Below are 19,611 nucleotides of genomic sequence, written 5' to 3'. Positions count from 1 at the left end.
AGGGATATATACCACCGTACCACTGATGATATGAAGAGAGATATACCACCGTACCACCGATGATATGAAGAGAGATATACCACCGTACCACTGATGATATGAAGAGAGCAAAATACACCAACGTTCCACTGAAGGTGAACTACCAACGTCCCACTGGAGGTAGAAAGAGATATACATCGACGTACCACTGACGATGAAGATAACAAAATACACCAACGTTCCACTGAAGGTGAACTACCAACGTCCCACTGGAGGTAGAAAGAGATATACATCGACGTACCACTGACGATGAAGATAACAAAATACACCAACGTTCCACTGAAGGTGAACTACCAACGTCCCACTGGAGGTAGAAAGAGATATACATCGACGTACCACTGACGATGAAGAGAAATATACATCGACGTACCACTGACGATGAAGATAACAAAATACACCAACGTTCCACTGAAGGTGAACTAAATACATCGACGTACCACTGACGATGAAGATAACAAAATACACCAACGTTCCACTGAAGGTGAACTAAATACATCGACGTACCACTGACGATGAAGATAACAAAATACACCAACGTTCCACTGGAGGTAGAAAGAGATATAACATCGACGTACCACTGACGATGAAGAGAAATATACATCGACGTACCACTGACGATGAAGATAACAAAATACACCAACGTTCCACTGAAGGTGAACTACCAACGTCCCACTGGAGGTAGAAAGAGATGTATCGCCGTACCACTAACGATAACACATACCCACGTTCCACTGAAGGTATTGAAGAAGGTATACCACCGTACCACTGATGATATAAAAGAGATGGTGTACAAAGATGACATAATCAAGCATGTCCCAAGCTGAACACCAGAGCAGAAACTGCTATCAATCTTTTGATGGCTTCAAAAATATATGCTACCCAACACTAGGGAACATTGAAGCTGAGAGAACACCGTAGTTGAGTTCTAAACCAAACTCGAACCAGGCCAAAGGTATATTGAGTGTAATACGTTCTTCTGCATATGAATTCAACATATCCATTCCTTGTAATGCACTCATGAATCAAAGTAAGAAATTCTTTTATAATTTTCAAAAGGATTTTGTTGAAATCAATTTTCTCTTTGTTTTAAAAATTACTATCAACAATAAATGACATTTTGAGAGATATGAAAGAAATAAGATTGCCAATAAAAGATAAAGGCTCAAACTTTTTTAATGGAATGGTAGTCTGCAAAAGGCAAGACCCCATGGATTATTACAAAGTTTGGAAAGTGGTAATTTTGTGGAAAAGGTACATTGAAATGTAATGACCCCATCCTCTCTCTCAACTGGGAATTCCTGAGCAAAGGCTTCCGTTGAGAAGTGTCGAACTTTTTCATGATAAACAGAGGACTGCTGATGATCAAGTCTTGTCTGATGTAGTTACTTGCCATGAATCCCTAACTTTTGCCTGGACCGCCCTTTCGGGTTTTCAGTCCACCGGGTATTTTATTCTGTTTATGTCTCTAATTTTTGCCTGGATCGCCCTTTCGGGTTTTCAATCCACCGAGACGCTCTTTTTTGCCTAAGCCGCCCTTTCGGGTTTTCAACTTAGCGAGCTGTTCTTTTATTATTTAGGCAAAGTATTTCTTGACTACATCAGCATTCACGGGACGTGGGAGCTCTTCTCCATCCATAGTTGTAAGAATTAATGCACCGCCAGAGAAGGCTTTCTTAACAACACATGGTCCTTCAAAATTAGGAGTCCACTTGCCCCTTGAATCGGAGGTGAAAGACAAGATCCTTTTGAGCACGAGGTCGCCTTCTCTGAATACACGAGGTCGAACCTTCTTATCAAATGCTTTCTTCATTCTTTTCTGGTATAACTGACCATGGCATAAAGCCGTCATTCTTTTCTCTTCTATCAAATTCAATTGATCAAACCTGCTCTGACACCATTCAGCCTCAGATAACTTAGTTTCCATTAAAATTCTCAATGATGGAATCTCAACCTCAATAGGGAGCACTGCTTCCATGCCATAAACCAAAGAAAAGGGAGTTGCCCCTGTTGAAGTACGAACAGATGTACGGTACCCATGCAAAGCAAACGGGAGCATCTCGTGCCAGTCCTTGTACGTAACAACCATCTTTTGCACTATTTTCTTAATGTTCTTATTTGCTGCTTCAACTGCTCCATTCATCTTCGGCCTATAAGGCGAAGAGTTGTGATGTTCAATCTTGAAGTTTTCACATAATTCTCTCATCATGCTATTGTTCAGATTCGAGCCATTGTCAGTGATGATCTTGCTCGGTACACCATATCTACAAATGATGTTGCTCTTGATAAATCTGACCACAACTTGCTTTGTTACATTAGCATATGAAGCAGCTTCTACCCACTTGGTGAAGTAATCGATTGCTACCAGGATGAATCGATGTCCATTCGAAGCCTTGGGTTCAATCATGCCAATCATATCAATACCCCACATAGAGAAAGGCCATGGAGAGGAAATAACATTGAGAAGTGTCGGAGGCACATGAATCTTGTCAGCATACACTTGACATTTGTGACACTTCTTTACAAACTTGTAGCAGTCAGATTCCATTGTCAACCAATAGTAACCTGCTCTAAGCATCTTTTTAGCCATCGAATGTCCATTGGCATGGGTACCAAAAGAACCTTCATGAATTTCATGCATCAACATGTCTGCTTCGTGTCTATCCACGCATCTGAGCAAAACCATGTCATAATTCCTTTTATACAAAACATCAGCATTGATGAAGAAACTGCCAGCCAATCTCCTTAAAGTTTTCTTATCTTTATTTGATGCCCCAAGTGGGTACTCTCGAGTCTGGAGGAAGTGCTTAATATCGAAATACCAAGGCTTTTCATCTGTTGCTTCCTCAACTGCAAATACATGAGCAGGTCTATCAAGACGCCTGATTGTAATTTGAGGTTCCTCATTATGGAAATTCACTTTGTACATGGAAGACAATGTGGCTAATGCATCAGCCATCTGATTCTCATCTCGAGGGATGTGGTGGAATTCAACTTTGTTGAAGAATGTCAATAACCTTCTGGCGTAATCTTTGTAAGGAATTAAACCAGGATGACGAGTTTCCCATTCTCCTTTAATCTGATTAATCACAAGCGCAGAATCTCCATAAACATCAAGAATCTTAATTCTCAAATTAATGGCCTCTTCAAGTCCCATGATGCAAGCTTCATACTCAGCAATATTATTCGTACAGTCAAAACATATCCTTGCAGTGAAAGGAACATGTGATCCATGTGGAGTGATGATAATGGCGCCAATTCCATGGCCATAAACATTAGAAGCTCTATCAAAAATCAAACCCCATTTGGATTCAGGATCCGGCCCTTCTTCTGGCAATGGTTCATCCCAATCTTGAGATCTCAAATACATTATATCTTCATCTGGGAAGTCCATTCTGATAGATTGATGATCATCAATTGGTTGGTGAGCGAGGTGCTCTGCCAACACACTTCCTTTCACAGCTTTCTGAGCTCGATATTCAATATCATATTCTGATAGCAACATTTGCCAGCGAGCAATCCTTCCAGTTAATGCAGGTTTCTCAAATACATACTTAATTGGATCCATTTTGGAGATCAATAGGGTGGTGTGGTTCAACATATACTGTCTCAGTCGGCGAGCAGCCCACACCAAAGCACAGCAAGTTTTCTCAAGCAGCGAGTATCTTGTTTCGCACTCGGTAAACTTTTTGCTAAGGTAGTATATTGCATACTCTTTTCGACCAGACTCGTCATGTTGACCCAACACACATCCCATTGAGTTTTCAAGCACTGTGAGGTACATAATCAGAGGTCTTCCCTCAACTGGAGGGAGCAAAATGGGAGGTTCAAGCAGATATTCTTTGATATTGTCAAAAGCCTTCTGACATTCTTCATTCCACACACATCCCTGATTTTTCTTTAACAGCTTGAAGATTGGCTCACAGGTAGCAGTCATATTGGAAATGAACCTGGAGATATAATTCAGACGTCCGAGGAAACCTCTCACTTGTTTTTCAGTCTTTGGTGCTGGCATTTCCTGAATTGCTTTGACTTTATCAGGATCTACTTCAATTCCTCTCTGACTGACAACAAAACCCAATAACTTTCCAGGACGGACACCAAAAGTGCATTTGTTTGGGTTTAAGCGGAGACGATACTTTCTCAAACGCTGAAACAACTTTAAAAGATCCTCCATGTGCCCCTCTTCTGATTGGGACTTGGCAATCATATCATCCACATAAACCTCAATTTCTTTGTGCATCATATCATGGAAAAGAGTAGTCATGGCCCTCTGATATGTCGCACCAGCATTTTTCAACCCAAAAGGCATCACTTTGTAACAGAATGTCCCCCATGGCGTGATAAAAGTTGTCTTTTCCATGTCTTCAGGCGCCATCTTAATCTGATTGTATCCTGAAAAACCATCCATGAAGGAGAAAACTTCAAACTTTGCAGTGCTATCTACCAACATATCAATGTGAGGTAGAGGAAAATCATCTTTCGGACTAGCTTTGTTCAAATCTCTGTAATCCACACACATGCGAACTTTTCCGTCTTTCTTCGGAACAGGCACAATATTGGCAATCCATTGAGGATATACAGAAGTGACAAGGAAACCTGCATCTATCTGTTTCAAGACCTCTTTCTTAATCTTTTCTGCCATATCAGGATGACTCCTTCTTAACTTTTGCTTGACAGGAGGACATTCTGGTTTCAACGGCAAACGATGCTCCACAATATCGGTGTCCAACCCAGGCATATCTTGGTAGGACCACGCGAAAATGTCAACATACTCTTTAAGAAGCTCTACCATCCTCTTCTTAACATCTTGACCAAGCAGTGCCCCAATCTTGACTTCCTTTTTATCCTTTTCAGAACCCAAGTTGATGACTTCCAATGGCTCTTTATATGGCTGAATAGTGTCTTCCTCGTGCTCAAGCAGTCGGGAAATCTCATCAGGAATACATTCATCACTCTCTTCTTCCGCCTCATACACAGGACACTCGAAGTTAGGAGAGGGCGCAGGGTCATTACTTTCAACGGTTTTATTGATTAATCTGCACAAGTGATTATTACTTCAGGAAAAAGAAAAGATATATGCAAACATGTAATCGTGCAGATTATGGAAAATGAAAACATTTTTTTAAGGTTTTTTGTGTTACCACTTTCCAGAAAAAAAGCAAAAAGATAAAAAGCATTTATATGCAGAAACAAAATGACTTTTATTGATGATTTTAATGTTTAAAACAAACAGAAAACAGCCCCAACAACTTCACTTTCATCTTGGGCAGAATGAAAGGATTTTGAAAAACATAAAAGCAAATTACTTTGAGACATGAGTACACTCAGGAATGTCAATGGTGATCCAGTTCTTAATCATCTTTCCATGGGTCACAAAGCTTGGCACCTCTGGCTCTGGTTCATCTTCAACAATAGCGTTCACCTCTGGAAGAGTCGGGTGTAGAAACCCAGCACTATGAAACATCTCTTGATAAGGACGAAAAGCAGATTCAGACTTCATCACAGACTTGTCTGAGGCAGAAAATCCCAGACCAGCTCTATTCCTGTTCTCTTGTAGACTCACCACTTGTCCCCAGACTCCTGAATGCCCATTCTGAACCACCAGCTGAGCATCTTTGAAGGAGGCAATGGAAGCTTCATCTTTTTTGATTTCATCATTAACAGACAGGGCTTGGAATGCAGTTCCAATGACCACTTCATCAGCTTCTATGGTACGGAATGAAGAGAGATGACTAATCAGCAAAGCTTGTTCTCCATTCACAACGACCATCTTTCCATCTTTCACAAATTTCAACTTTTGGTGAAGAGTTGAAGTAACTGCTCCAGCCTCATGGATCCATGGGCGTCCCAATAAGCAACTGTATGCATGGAAAATATCCATCACTTGAAAAGTAATCTTGAAGACAAATGGTCCAATACCAATAGGCAAATCAACCTCTCCAACCACTGATTTCTTCGACCCATCAAAAGCCTTGACAATCACATTGCTAAATCTCATTGGTGTGCCACCATAAGACAGCTTAGCAAGAGTGGATTTTGGCATGACATTCAGAGATGATCCAGTATCAATCAACACATTAGACATTGAGTCCTCTTTGCAACTGACAGAGATATGCAAAGCCAAATTATGATTTCTTCCTTCCTCAGGCAAATCTTCATCACTGAAGCTCAAATTATTACATGCGGTGATATTACTCACAACCCCATTAAACTGATCCAGCGTCACATCATGATCCACAAAGGCTTGATCAAGTATTTTCATCAGAGAATCCCTATGAGCAGGAGAATTCGCCAGCAGCTCCATTATAGAAATCTTGTACGGAGTGCGATGCAGCTGATCCACGATCTTATAATCACTCATCTTGATAAGCTTTAAAATCTCATCCATCTCCTCTTCTGAAGATGACCCAGCATTCACTTTTGTCACATCATTATTGTTCACAGGCACTTGAGTAGAATTCCTCTGGACATCCACAACTGTTTGGGGTTGAGTAAAAACTCGTCCACTTCTAGTCACTCTACTGACATCTGCTATATTCTCAACAGAAGACAGAGGCTTAATCTCAACTTCTTTTCCAGCTTCCAACATGGTGGCATTATATCTGTAAGGTACAGCTTTATCAGAACTATAAGGTACAGATCCAGGCAAACATATCACAAGAGGTTCCACAGCAGCTTTGCCATAATAACCAATCTCTACACATTCCGGGATTTCAAAGCATGGTTCAATCACATTGACATCATCTTCATCTCTATCCCTCAGAATCTCAATGAGCCTTTGATCTATCATCTCTTGCAAGTCTCTTCTTACAATGTAACACCCTCGAGGATTGACTGAACAAATCCTACAAGCAACATGATTATGTTCATAATGACTGTATTCACACAGAGTGGCGTGCATCTCTACCAATGATCCTCTGATGTGTTCTACACGATAAATCTTATACTTCCCAGGGCATCCATACACCATATTCACAGCAGACGCTTCATGAGTTGGCAACGGATTGTTCTTCACATTTGGGCCAATATCACGGAAAGAGAGCATTCCAGAACGGACCAATCTCTGAACTTCATTCTTCAGGGGCCAACAATTTTCCAAATCATGCCCAGGAGCATTCTGATGAAAAGCACAAGTGGCATCAGCCTTGTACCACCAAGGGAGTTTCTCTGGAACAGGAGGTGGTGACCTTGGTTGAACCAGCTTCTTATGAATTAGAGCAGGATACAGTTCAGTGTATGTCATAGGGATAGGATCAACATTAACTCGAGGATACGGATTCCGCCTTGCTGGTTGTTGATTAACAGGAGCTACAGGCACTGAATTCACAACAGGAGTTACTGACGCCACTTGTTGAGATTGATTCCTGACTCGACTATTCCTCCCATGAGAAACAGCATTGGCATCTGATTCTTTCTTCTTCTGGAATGAAGAACCGTACTTCTTCGCACCACCAGATGAATTGTCATTTCGAACCAAACGACCTTCTCGCACAGCTTCTTCTAATCTGACACCCATACCCACCATTTCGGTGAAGTCTACAGGAGCACTAGCAATCATCTTCTCATAATAAAACGGACCAAGAGTCTTCAGAAAAATCTTAGTCATCTCTTTTTCTTCCATAGGAGGAATCACTTGGGCGGCAACCTCACGCCATCTCTGAGCATATTCCTTGAAGGATTCTTTTTCTTTCTGCATCATAGCTCGCAATTGATCCCTATCAGGAGCCATGTCCACATTATACTTGTATTGCTTCACAAACGCTTCAGCTAAATCATTGAAAGTGCGGATATGGGTGCTATCAAGGCCCATATACCACTTAGAAGCAGCTCCAGTCAGACTGTCTTGGAAATAGTGGATCAACAGACGTTGATCATCAGTGTGAGTGGACATCTTCCTTATATACATCACCAGGTGTGCCTGAGGACAGGAATTTCCTTTGTACTTCTCAAATTCAGGCAGCTTGAACTTAGCAGGTACTTTCACATTGGGAACAAGGCAAAGATCATGCACATTCTTTCCAAACAGTTCTTTCCCACGGAGAGCTTTCATCTCTTTCTGCAATTCTTCAAACTGATCTTGGAAACCATCCATTCTGTCATGAATTTCACTTGGAGCAGCATCATAAATGGGCTCTGGGACAAAAGGACCAGTATGAACAATAGGAGAGGTGTTGACCATAACAGGAGTCAACGGGCGAGTCATCTCAGGAACAGACAAATAACCTTCAGGCATGCCCCAGGGGTATCCATTAGGCATACGTTGCTGAGTAGCACCAACAGGAATAGCAGGAATGGTTGCAGCAGCAATTTCAGAAATCACAGTGGTCTGACCCTGAGCTTGGGCATTGGGGGGAGGAACTTGATTCTGATTCTGATTCTGAGCAGCCATCAATGTCTCAACCAGAGCAGTGAGACGATCCACACCAGATCTCAAAGTAACAACCTCTTCACGTAACTCACGATTCTCTTGTTCAAGACCTTCCATCTTCTTCTTGCAGTTAGCTCGAGTATTATACCGGTGAGACAACTTGATTCTGTATGAAGAACACTGGAATGAGACCTCTGGAAATACCTTCGGAAGCAAGACCAAAAATGCAGAATGATGCATGAAATGCAATGCAAATGATTTTTATTTTTGGTTTTCAAGGAACTTTTAAGACATTAATTGTAAACATTAGCAAAAAACATCATAAAACATAACAATATTCTTTCATTAATCATGGAAAAGCATACAAAAGGATTCAAAGATCCAAAATTACAAAACAAAGGAAAAAGCTAAAAACTAGAAGGGAACACTTCTGATGAAGATCCAACTCCTCTCTGCAGCTTCCTACGGAGCTTCTCCAATTCATCTTCATAAAAGGCCTTCAAATGAGCATTCTCGACCATCAGCTTATCAGCAACTTCTTTCCATGCGACTGAATCTTCTTGTGGTCTTTTTCGCTTTTCACCATGTTGTTGAAGCAACTCTTCTTGATGACGAATCTGATCTTCCTTTTCCATCAACCAACCATCTTGGATATCAAGCATTTCATCTTTTTCTTTCAAGTGTATCTTCAACTCTTTGTTCTCGAACTCCAAAGCATCTCTTTCCGCTCTCAACTTAGCCACGAGCTCTAGATGTTCTTCACTACTTTCAACAGGAGTAGTGGAAGACAATGGCGGAGTAACGAGTAGAGAAGGCTCCTCGAGTAAATAAGGCATCTGAAAAGTATGAGCTCTAGCTCGAACCCAATCAGTATAGTCTTTGAGAGCAACACATTGTTTTGTTCCCAAATGTCTCTTCCTATCAACATGGTGCCAAGCACGCACAAACCGATTTCTCATATCCAAATTTCCATCTTGATTAAGATAGAAGATTCCTGACACAAGAATACTAGCGGGTCGCTCCTTCATGGGGTAGCAAAATTGACGCCTTGCAAGAATGGGGTTGTAGGTAATCCCTCCTTGTATACCAAGAAGAGGTACATTAGGGAATTCTCCACAACTATCAATAATCTCACCAATGTCATAAGCAGGATTGTACCAATGGATATTCCCATTAGTAAGAGGCATGATCTTCTGAGACCATGAGAGACCATCAGGATTGTTCAGGAAACTCTTAGCTTGAGGTAAGTGCGAAATAAACCACTTATAGAGCAAAGGAGTACAACAATTGATAAGTCCACCTTTCTTATCATTCCTATGGTGAATGGAATGATAAGTATCCCCAAGCAAAGTAGGCACAGGATTCCCAATCATGAAAATCCGAATGGCATTAACATCGACAAAGTGGTCAATGTTGGGAAAGAGTATCAAACCATAGATGAGCAAGGCCAAAAATGTCTCAAAAGCAATCATACTTCCTTTACTAGCCAACATAGAAGCCTTTCCAATCAAGAACTTAGAAGTCAACCCCCAAATTCCTCCTTTTTTGGTCATGTTTGCTTTTACATCTGATATTTTCAAATGAAGGAGTTCTGCTATCTCATCAACCTGAGGCTCTTTCTCCAAACCACTAAACGGTATGTCATCCGTAACGGGCAAACCAATCCAATAAGAATACTCCTCCAAAGTAGGCATAAGCTGATAATCAGGAAAGGTGAAACAATGATAAACCGGGTCATAAAACTGCACAAGAGTCTCAAGAATCCCTTTTTCCACTTTAGTCTTCAAGATAGAGATCAATTTCCCATAACGGCTTTTGAAGTTGTCAAGATTAGGAACCAAAGTTGCTAGCTCTTTCAATTCCTTTGCACTTGAATTTCTGAAAGTGTACTTCTTGATGCTTCTCTTTTGATCCATGGTACCTGTTATGTTTACAAAAAATGTCTCTAAGTTCCTTGAAAACCATTTGTGAATGTCATTTTTATGAATGCATGAATGCATGGTTTATGCATCAATCACAATCAAGAGCACACAAGATCACATCAAATCACACAAAATCACACAGTCCAGGTTCAAAGGTTCGACGTCACGAGCATGGAGCCATGGGTCTACCCATCCCACAAGGAGTGATCTAGGGAATTTTGTACCTGCCAGTCGGGTTCTACAAAGGTTCCCAGAGTTTTCAATCTTCTATCGGATATTACCGGCACGCACAATTGCTCATGGGCGCCAATAATATGCCTAAAAAGACCTCGTCTGAGCGTAGTATCGCATGACAACAAGCTCAAATTGGTACTTGATCTTGTTTCTGCACTACATCCTAAAAAGGCTTAGATTGGTTAAAAGGGTTCTAGGCCATTCAGCTTCTACGGACACTCACTATTGAAAGTAATAGCGTTATCACGATGGTTCGTAACAACCTCTACTACCTTCCATGAGGCCTCCACTGATTGGGGTTCCACCATATGACGCTCATGGTAAGGATTGCTCCTGACATGCGACTATTGGTCTTACCACCTCCTATCTCAAGTTACTCACCAAAGTTCGGGTTAGAACTTTATCTCATCACAGAGGAACCATCGAGCACCAAAAAGAAAAAAAAGAAAATAAACAAACAAAGCACACAACAATATATACAGATAAAAACACACAGATAAACAAAAATAGGCTTAACACACTTAAAAAAAAAAAACTGGGTCCCCAGTGAAGTCGCCATTTTTCTGTAGCGGGGAAAATCTGATATCGAAGCCATGGGATTGACTCGAATCAATATTCCGTTTTGAAATCGCCACCGCGCTTTATTTTTTCAAAGGAAAAGGGAAAAGAACGTAAAACCCAAAGTTTTGTTTTTAAAACAAGAAAGAGAACTCAGGTTCGGGTGTTGATTATATGAGGGGAAGGTTTAAAGCACCCCTCATATCCGTGGTACTCCACGGGAACCTTTTTGAAAATCTGTGTTGTGTGTGTGCTAAAAAAAAGGGTTTGTTTTATTTTTAAAATAAGCTCGGCAAAGCGTTAAGCTTTGGGCCTACATACCTCCTCGGTGCAATGGAGAAGTCAGAGCTAATGTAGTTCCGCTTTTGGGAAAAACGTTTTAAAAACGAATAAACACTTTGTTGTCGTTAGAGAGAAATACTCAGCCATTGATCTTGAGCATGAGAACAAACAAGTTCTTTGCATCGCAAATGAAAGAAGGGCGCCAACTCGGATAAAATCAACGAGTATGCCACTAGCTCTCTCACGCGGGAAAGATCTCGTTATTATCAATCAATTTCAAAATCGTGGGGTATAACCACTCGTTTCGACAATTAACGGTGTCTAAACTTTTGAAGAAAAGCCACTAAGGGCGAAAGATATTTTTAAGAAAAAGGTTTTGAAAAGGTTTGCAAACATAAGAATATTTTGGAAAAAGGGAGAAGATTTTGAAAATTTAAGAATGGGAGGAGATGAAGAGGCTAACCTAATGCATAAAATAAAAGCTAAGGAAAGAAACGGTCTAACCAAAAGCCAACACTTGACATTAAAAGCCAAGGTAGTTTTCCCATCCTTTGGATTTATCAATACCAACACATTAACACTTGGGGATCCAGATGAACTTATTGTCTTAGAACCCTCTTTCATTAAGCACATTAAGATTCTGACGAAAATCGGGCAGAGTAACGGCTGTTTTCGGGTAAAATCCTTATCTCAATGCCTTGGAATTAACCATCAAGGGCTTTCAAGGAAATACCTGCACACATAAACATACAACAGAACAATGCCAGACAGACAGAACAATCACAGGATAGCAATAGAATGAGTCCAGAGGTACTAGGTCCATAAGTCCGAATCTCCAAAGCGCTAGGGATAGTAACTGATAGTCCAAAGAGAGCCTTATGTATTTTTTAGATTTTGGTTATTTATTAGTGTTTTAGCGGAAAAATAAAGTATGGTCCAAGTGGACAAAAGAAAAATAACAGAAGCATAAACATATGTCCAAGTGGACAAAGAAAAAATGACGGAAAGTAAATATGATGAAATGATAAAGTAAAGCGATAAAGCGAGAAATATAAAGAGCGGTAATATAAAGAGCGGTATAGTAAAGGTGCGGAAATTAAAGTTAGTTGTTAAATGTTAAAGATAACCATCTTGAAACTTGTCAAGTATGTTATCAAAGTTAGTAGGAAGATCTATGGTGAGTGAATGATGTACTCGGATTTAAAGTCAATGGGGCTTATCAGAAGCTTGATAAAATCATAGCGACTACACGATAAAAAACCTCCACAAGTCTTAAATCAACCGCATACAATTCTCTTCCATGTTTGATCTTTTATCGAGTCGGGACAAATGTAGGAGAACTCTCCATGTATCAAGATCATCAATCAAAAGAAATAAGAAGGAGAAGAAGAAATGATCTAGCCTTTATCAAGAATCCATAGAATTCTCTAGATATTAAGGCTTTCATCGATCAAAAGAAAATAAGATGAAAAAGATAAGAATAGAAACAAATTGATCTAGTCTTTATCAAGAATCCATAGAATTCTCAAGATATTAAGACTTTCATCGATCAAAAGCAAATGTGATGAAAAGATAATAAGGAAAACAAATTGATCTAGTCTTCATCAAGAATCCATAGAATTCTCAAGATGTTAAGACTTTCATCGATCAAAAGAAAGATAAGATGAAATAGATAAGAATAGAAACAAATTGATCTAGTCTTCATCAAGAATCCATAGAATTCTCAAGATATTAAGACTTTCATCGATCAAAAGAAAGATAAGATGAAATTAAGAATGAAAACACAAAAAAGAATCAACTCACACTATCATTAATATCATTCATCTAATATTATGGATTTGGTTCTTTCAAACCTATCAACATCCTAGATCCAATGATATTAATGAAATGGAGGAAGTAGGAAGCCAAAACAAGCATAAAAAAGGCAAAAAAACACATTCTGCCAGCAGGAAATCGATTTCATGCAGAGGGAAATCGATTTCCATAAGGCAGTTTTTCAAAAAAAACAAGTCACGCTCAGCAGGAAATCGATTTCAGCCTTAAGGAAATCGATTTCCTCAGTGTAAAAATCAGCAAAAACAGCATTTAGAGGCATAAAACTTGACTTGAACAAATGTACAAGCACCTTATGATCAATCATCAATTGGAGCACGAATTTTCCATCAAATCACCATCAAATAGCACCAATATAGCATCAAGGATGCATCACACACAAGCAACAAAGATCTACATCATGATATACAAAAAGGATGAAGAAAATTTACCAAATCTTGAACAAAACTTAGATCTACTTCAAGAATCACCAACACAAATCTTGATCTCTCAACAATTGAAGAAAAAAGAGTGAAATGGATGGTGGCTTAGCTCAAAGTTTGTGAGGTTCAAGGTGTAACTCACAAACTTTATGAAAGAATAAGAGCTTTGGTGAATTTGGTAGGAATGAGGAGAGAAATTGCAAGAGGTTTTTTGGCTCTCCAAAGCTTGAGAAATGAGAGAGTAGAGGGCTCTATTTATAGAGTTGGAGCAAGAGTAGTGGCAATTTGGTCTTTTTGCATTTGGTAATTAGCTTGTGTTTAATTGGTGATTAAAGTGGCAATTAAATGGTAAAAAGTGGTAAAAAGGGGTTTAAGTGGGTTTAATGAAGAGAATTATTTTGATGAGGTGGAAAATTGGTGAAATGACAAAGATGGTCAAAGAAAATAGGTGCCAAAATCAAATCAAGCTTCCCTCTCTATTTTTTTTGAATTTCGCCTGAAGGAAATCGATTTCCCCAGGAGTGAAATCGATTTCACTCTGTTCCAGAAGAGAATTTGGCGCAAAATACACTAGGGAAATCGATTTACCCAGGAGGGAAATCGATTTCATGCTGTCCAGAATGTGATTTTGTTGAAGATTGCTGCAGGGAAATCGATTTACCCAGTAGGGAAATCGATTTCATCAGTCAAAAATGTGAAAAATGCCTTGCTTATTGCATGTCTTGGCTTGGTACCTACAAAACAAAAGCCTACAAAGAAACAAAGCAATATTTTTGGTATTTGGGTTAGTATAATATGCATACAAGGTAAACAATCATTGGTGCTTGATGGTCCCTCTCATTGATGAGGTGAGTGCAACACCATAAACAAACTTCCAAGTGAAGCTCTTGATTAGTGATTGGGATATGAATGATATAGGATCTTAGGGTCAAAAATTGGGGTATGACAGTATGAAATTCAATGTTCTTCACAAATCATTGAGCCTCCAATTGAACATTTGTCTGTTATGCTCATTGATGGTACTTTTCGGACTAAACCGGATGACGACCTGTCATTTTTATCGATATGCTTGTTCTGTATGACTAAATCATTCCCAACTTGTAGGTCCATCACAAAATTATCTACCTTATGTCTATTAAATCGATAGAATCCATGCATTAATAATTTATTCATTAGGTGTATGGTATCTGACACCTCTTTGTGTTCAACACCGTTATATTTTACTTTTATTCTTTTATTTTTAAAAATGATTTGTTAGTATCAGCTTATTGAATTTGGTTGTCCATGTTTGTGTTTGTATTTCATAGGATGTGATTCTCTTGTTACTTTTTAGTATTTTCGTGTCATATGCTCTAAGAACAAACCTAGCAAATGATATTAGTTTGTTGGATTGGTCTAGGTTTTTATTTCCACAACGTTATTATTTAATTGCACTACATTAGAATTATTAGGAAAATTTTCTAAAATTTCTCTCTACTATAAATTAATTTTAACCCATTTTTCTGTGATCGAATGCTTAATATGTGTTTGCCTTAATTATTGTATTTGAAACCTACGAGAAGGTAAACCAAACTTTATATATATATATATATATATATATATATATATATATATATATATATATATATATATATATATATATATGGAAAATATATAAATCATATAGATCTAGCGAATGATCTTAGTCGATCTTTTTTACACTCAAATTGAGATAAAACCCTTAAATTTTTGTGTCGTTGCATGGACAAGTTTGTGTTACAATGACTCAAATTGCGATAAAACCCTTAAATTTTTGTGTCGTTGCATATACCTTTTGACTAATGTTCATGCCTCAAACTTGTCTTAAAATTGAAGTTTCATTGTTGCATATTATATGAGTCATTTATAACACAAACACCTAACCCTCCAAGGGTTGGTCGATTGGTAAGGAATTCAGACCTGATAGTGTGCTCCTCTTAAGGTCTTAAGTTCGAACCCCGCTAGTTACTCATCTTATTGTGTTGGGCCAATTTATACAGAACTTTGCTATGACTTTCAAGTGGACAATGAAATTTGTTGGAATTGGTCTTTCTTGAATTAGTCGGTTGTTGGTCGGATACTAGTTTGATACTTAAATTCTAAAAGTAATGGCAAAGCTGTGAATTTCACTATATTGGGCTCTTTCTTGGATTGTAGAAAATTAAAGTTGGCATCTAAATTCTATGGCGGTAGGCAGACACGATTCACAATGAAAAAACATTCTGGCAACATGAAACAAACAGCCTCACACAAAGGATGCAGATAATGCATTTTGTTATCTCTATAATGTAGGTAATGTTATCACGTCTATTAATCATGTTTTAATTAAATACTCAATGATTTGCGAATTACTTTGAATTTCTTACTCCAAAGATGACAATTGTTGACATGCATCAATTATAAAGTTGAAAGTGACCATATTTGACTTGATTCTTTGATCTATCATTGCAATAGAAACATAATAGAAAACTCCAATAAACCATTTTTTCATATTGCATCTATGATTGCCTTATAAAAAACACCATTGATTTCTAATCATGACATCTTGAATTTTCGATAAACATTCATTGCGTCCTGGAACATTTTTCCTTTCGAGTACATGTCGATCATTGTAGAGTAAGTTAGTGTATTTGGATATATGTTTCACGCCTTCGTTTGTTCGAATAGTCTTTTAACTTCAGCATACATGACATGCCTTCCGTACCTGGACAATAAGGCATTGTTTGTTACAATGTATGTTTTGATTCCACTAATGTCCATTACTGAAGCAGTAAAGCGGCAAGCAAAAAGTAATAGGTATTATTTATTACCGGGTGATATAGGTTATATCGTATCATAGTCCACAGAGATTGGTGAGAAAAACTGCCGTTCGACTACCTCGTGTTCTAAGTTTCATGATTGGGTTACGGAAAGTAAATGCGGGAAAAGTAAATAAAAACAAATAAACAATCTTAATAGTCTAAGAGAAATAGTTATGGAATTGCATTTCGTTCTACCCGTCGAATACTTAAACCTGAAGATCTTATCGCAACACACTCACAATACGCATCAAAATCACCAGGCATCAATCGAGACGCCACATCAGTGTCCATGTCTGAAACACCGACGAAAGCTCAACCGTACTATTCACATCAGCGATGTCTCAACCGACACAAACAACACAGAGGTATTAAATTTGATACCCATTACGGTTATTAGCCCTAAATCCATTTCTGAAATCTAGAAACTAACAGCTATCATTCCTAATCAAGATCTATGATGTCTATTTCTAAAACAACACAAATTCAGAGCATTTAAGCAAAAAGATCAAGAACAACAACAATAATGATTTGTAAAGCAAATATATATACGATCCCAAGATCAACAAATATACATACAACAAGAATAGAAATATACATACAAAACCCACCATTGGAATGAAACATAGGGAAGAAAGGAGATGAACCGGAAACTCTCACCGTATCAAGGCAATCGAGACGAATCCATAGCCAATCCACATGATGTAGCACCCAATGGTGTTTCCTAAACCTCTAAACCATCAAGAAAGGATCAGAGCTCAACTTGTCAAAGAAGAGATGATAAAACCTAACAAAATCTGATTTTACAACATATATACAATTCTGAACTCGCAGACCTCGCTAAGCCACATAGATCTCGCTAAGCGAGCTTCCACTAATCCGTACACTATTTACAGATATTTTACACTAAACGACAAAATTTGAGTTTGCTAAGCAAGCTAAATCTAGCTAAGCGAGCTAATCTGGCTAAGCGAGAAAAAGATGGCTAAGCGAGCTCGCGAAGCAAAAGTTACTGCCAGAGGAACAAAAACCAGGCCATAGCGCGCTAGAACTTGCGCTTAGCGAGTTTGACAGAACTTTGGCTCTTTATTTCTTCAAAATGCGCATCCAGATTCGTGTCTTCAACACTTTATTACTCGAGACTCCAAATATGCAATAATACCTACAAAAAGACATTAAAACTATTAAACGGTACACAATTACACTAAAATACAATTATTCGTAAAGTAAACGTATTTACACACAAATCGATGTTTATTCAAACGATAATATTAAAAAGAATAGTAAGTGCAACAAAACATATACACAAAAAGAGATACAATTTGCACTTATCATCCATCTCCTTGAACTTATTAATATCTCCATCAAACAAATGTCGTAAAACATATTGCTTTGTTGTTTAGGTACGGGTGTTAGGGCATGTATGGTGAAGTTAGAAGACTATTTGAAAAAATGAAGGAGCAAAACAATCCAAATACACTAACTTAATCTATAATGGTCGACGTGTACATGAAATGAGAAATGTTCCAGAAAGTGATGAATATTTATCAAGAATTTAATATTTTCTGATTGGAAGTTGGTGTTAAGTTTTACACTACAATCTTAGATGAACTGTGAAAAAAATTAGTAGAATCTTCTATAATGTTGCTTATTAAAATGGTAGATAAAGGAATTAAGCCAATTGTGGTTACTTTTAACTCTATAATTGATACATGTCAACAATCGCCAACTTTGGAGTATGAAATTCATCGTTCTTCGAAAATTATTGAGTATCCAATTGAACAATCGCCTGCTACGCTTATTGATGGTGCTTTTCAGACTAAACCGGGTGACGAATTGGCATTTTTGGATATGCTTGTTCGGTACGATGTTCTAAATAATTTTTAACCTGCTGGTCCATCACATAATTATCTAATGCATGGCTATTAAATTGATAGAATCTATGCATCACCTATTGATTTAATGTGTGTATGGTATGTGACACCTTTTAGTGCTCAACACCCTTACATTTAATTTTTTTTAAATGATTTATTATAGTATTAGCATATTGCATTCAGTGTCTATTTCTTTGTTTATATTTAATATGACACAAATCTCTTGTTACTTTCTAATATTTTCCTATCATAAGAGCTAAGAACAAACTTAATAAATAATATTTGTTTGTAGGAAATGGTATAATTTTTCGGAAGGATGCGTGGAGCGTTCTTAACATAATTTGGAATATTAAGTCGTTGATATGGAAATGGTCTTTTTGTGGATTACACATCTCAATTGCAACTTCTACGATTTTTATAAAGATCCGGTGTTTTTTCTTTTGTAGATTCAATTGGTTTGTAATTTTCTTTTGTTGAGTTTATCTCATTCTTATGTAACAGGTTTTGAGAACCCTTAGTTCTGCTTAAAAAAAATTCTTAGTTCTGAGATTTCATTATTTTAGAATTATTAAGAAAAGTCTCCTAAAATTTCTCTCTACTATAAATTAATTTTAGATATTAACCCAATTTTGTGTGTTTGGCAGCTTAATTTGTGTTTGTCTTGGTGGTTGTATATGAAACTCTAAACCAAAATTTAGACCTTAATAGATATATGGGTTAAATGGCTTTCACCCCCTGCAATAGTAGCGAGAATTGATTTCCCCCCTATTAAATTTTTTTTTTGTCTTGGCCCCATAACAAAAAAAGATTCCACAATGGAAAACCTTATGGAGCCAGATTCTTTGAATATTGCATACGTGGACAGAATGTACATGGTGATGTGGCATTGGGTGACACGCTGGCACATTGAATTTTATAATTAGGGCAGATAGCATGAAATCTCCAAATGTTAGGTTTTTTTTCTCCACGCTTCTTCCAGCTTTGTTCCTCCATATCACCATCTTCTCCACGACTCTATAACCATTGCACCATCTTCTTCACGCTTCTTCCTCCATTGTTCCTCCATTGCATTATCTTCTGCGTACAAAATGGAATCTAGCAAAAGTGTCGTTAGCTGCAACTCGTACATTTCGAAGGTTCCTACATGTGGATGTAGTCGTCCTATGAAAATGTGGGTAGCTAACACCGTCAAAAATCGCAACCGGAAATTCTGGAAGTGCAGGAATGCAGGGGTAAGTCATATTGTATAAGTCGTATGTATTG

Source organism: Vicia villosa, linkage group LG6 (genome assembly GCF_029867415.1).
Source record: "Vicia villosa cultivar HV-30 ecotype Madison, WI linkage group LG6, Vvil1.0, whole genome shotgun sequence".
In the NCBI taxonomy this organism is placed as follows: domain Eukaryota; kingdom Viridiplantae; phylum Streptophyta; class Magnoliopsida; order Fabales; family Fabaceae; genus Vicia; species Vicia villosa.
Note: the sequence above shows the minus strand (reverse complement) of the source record.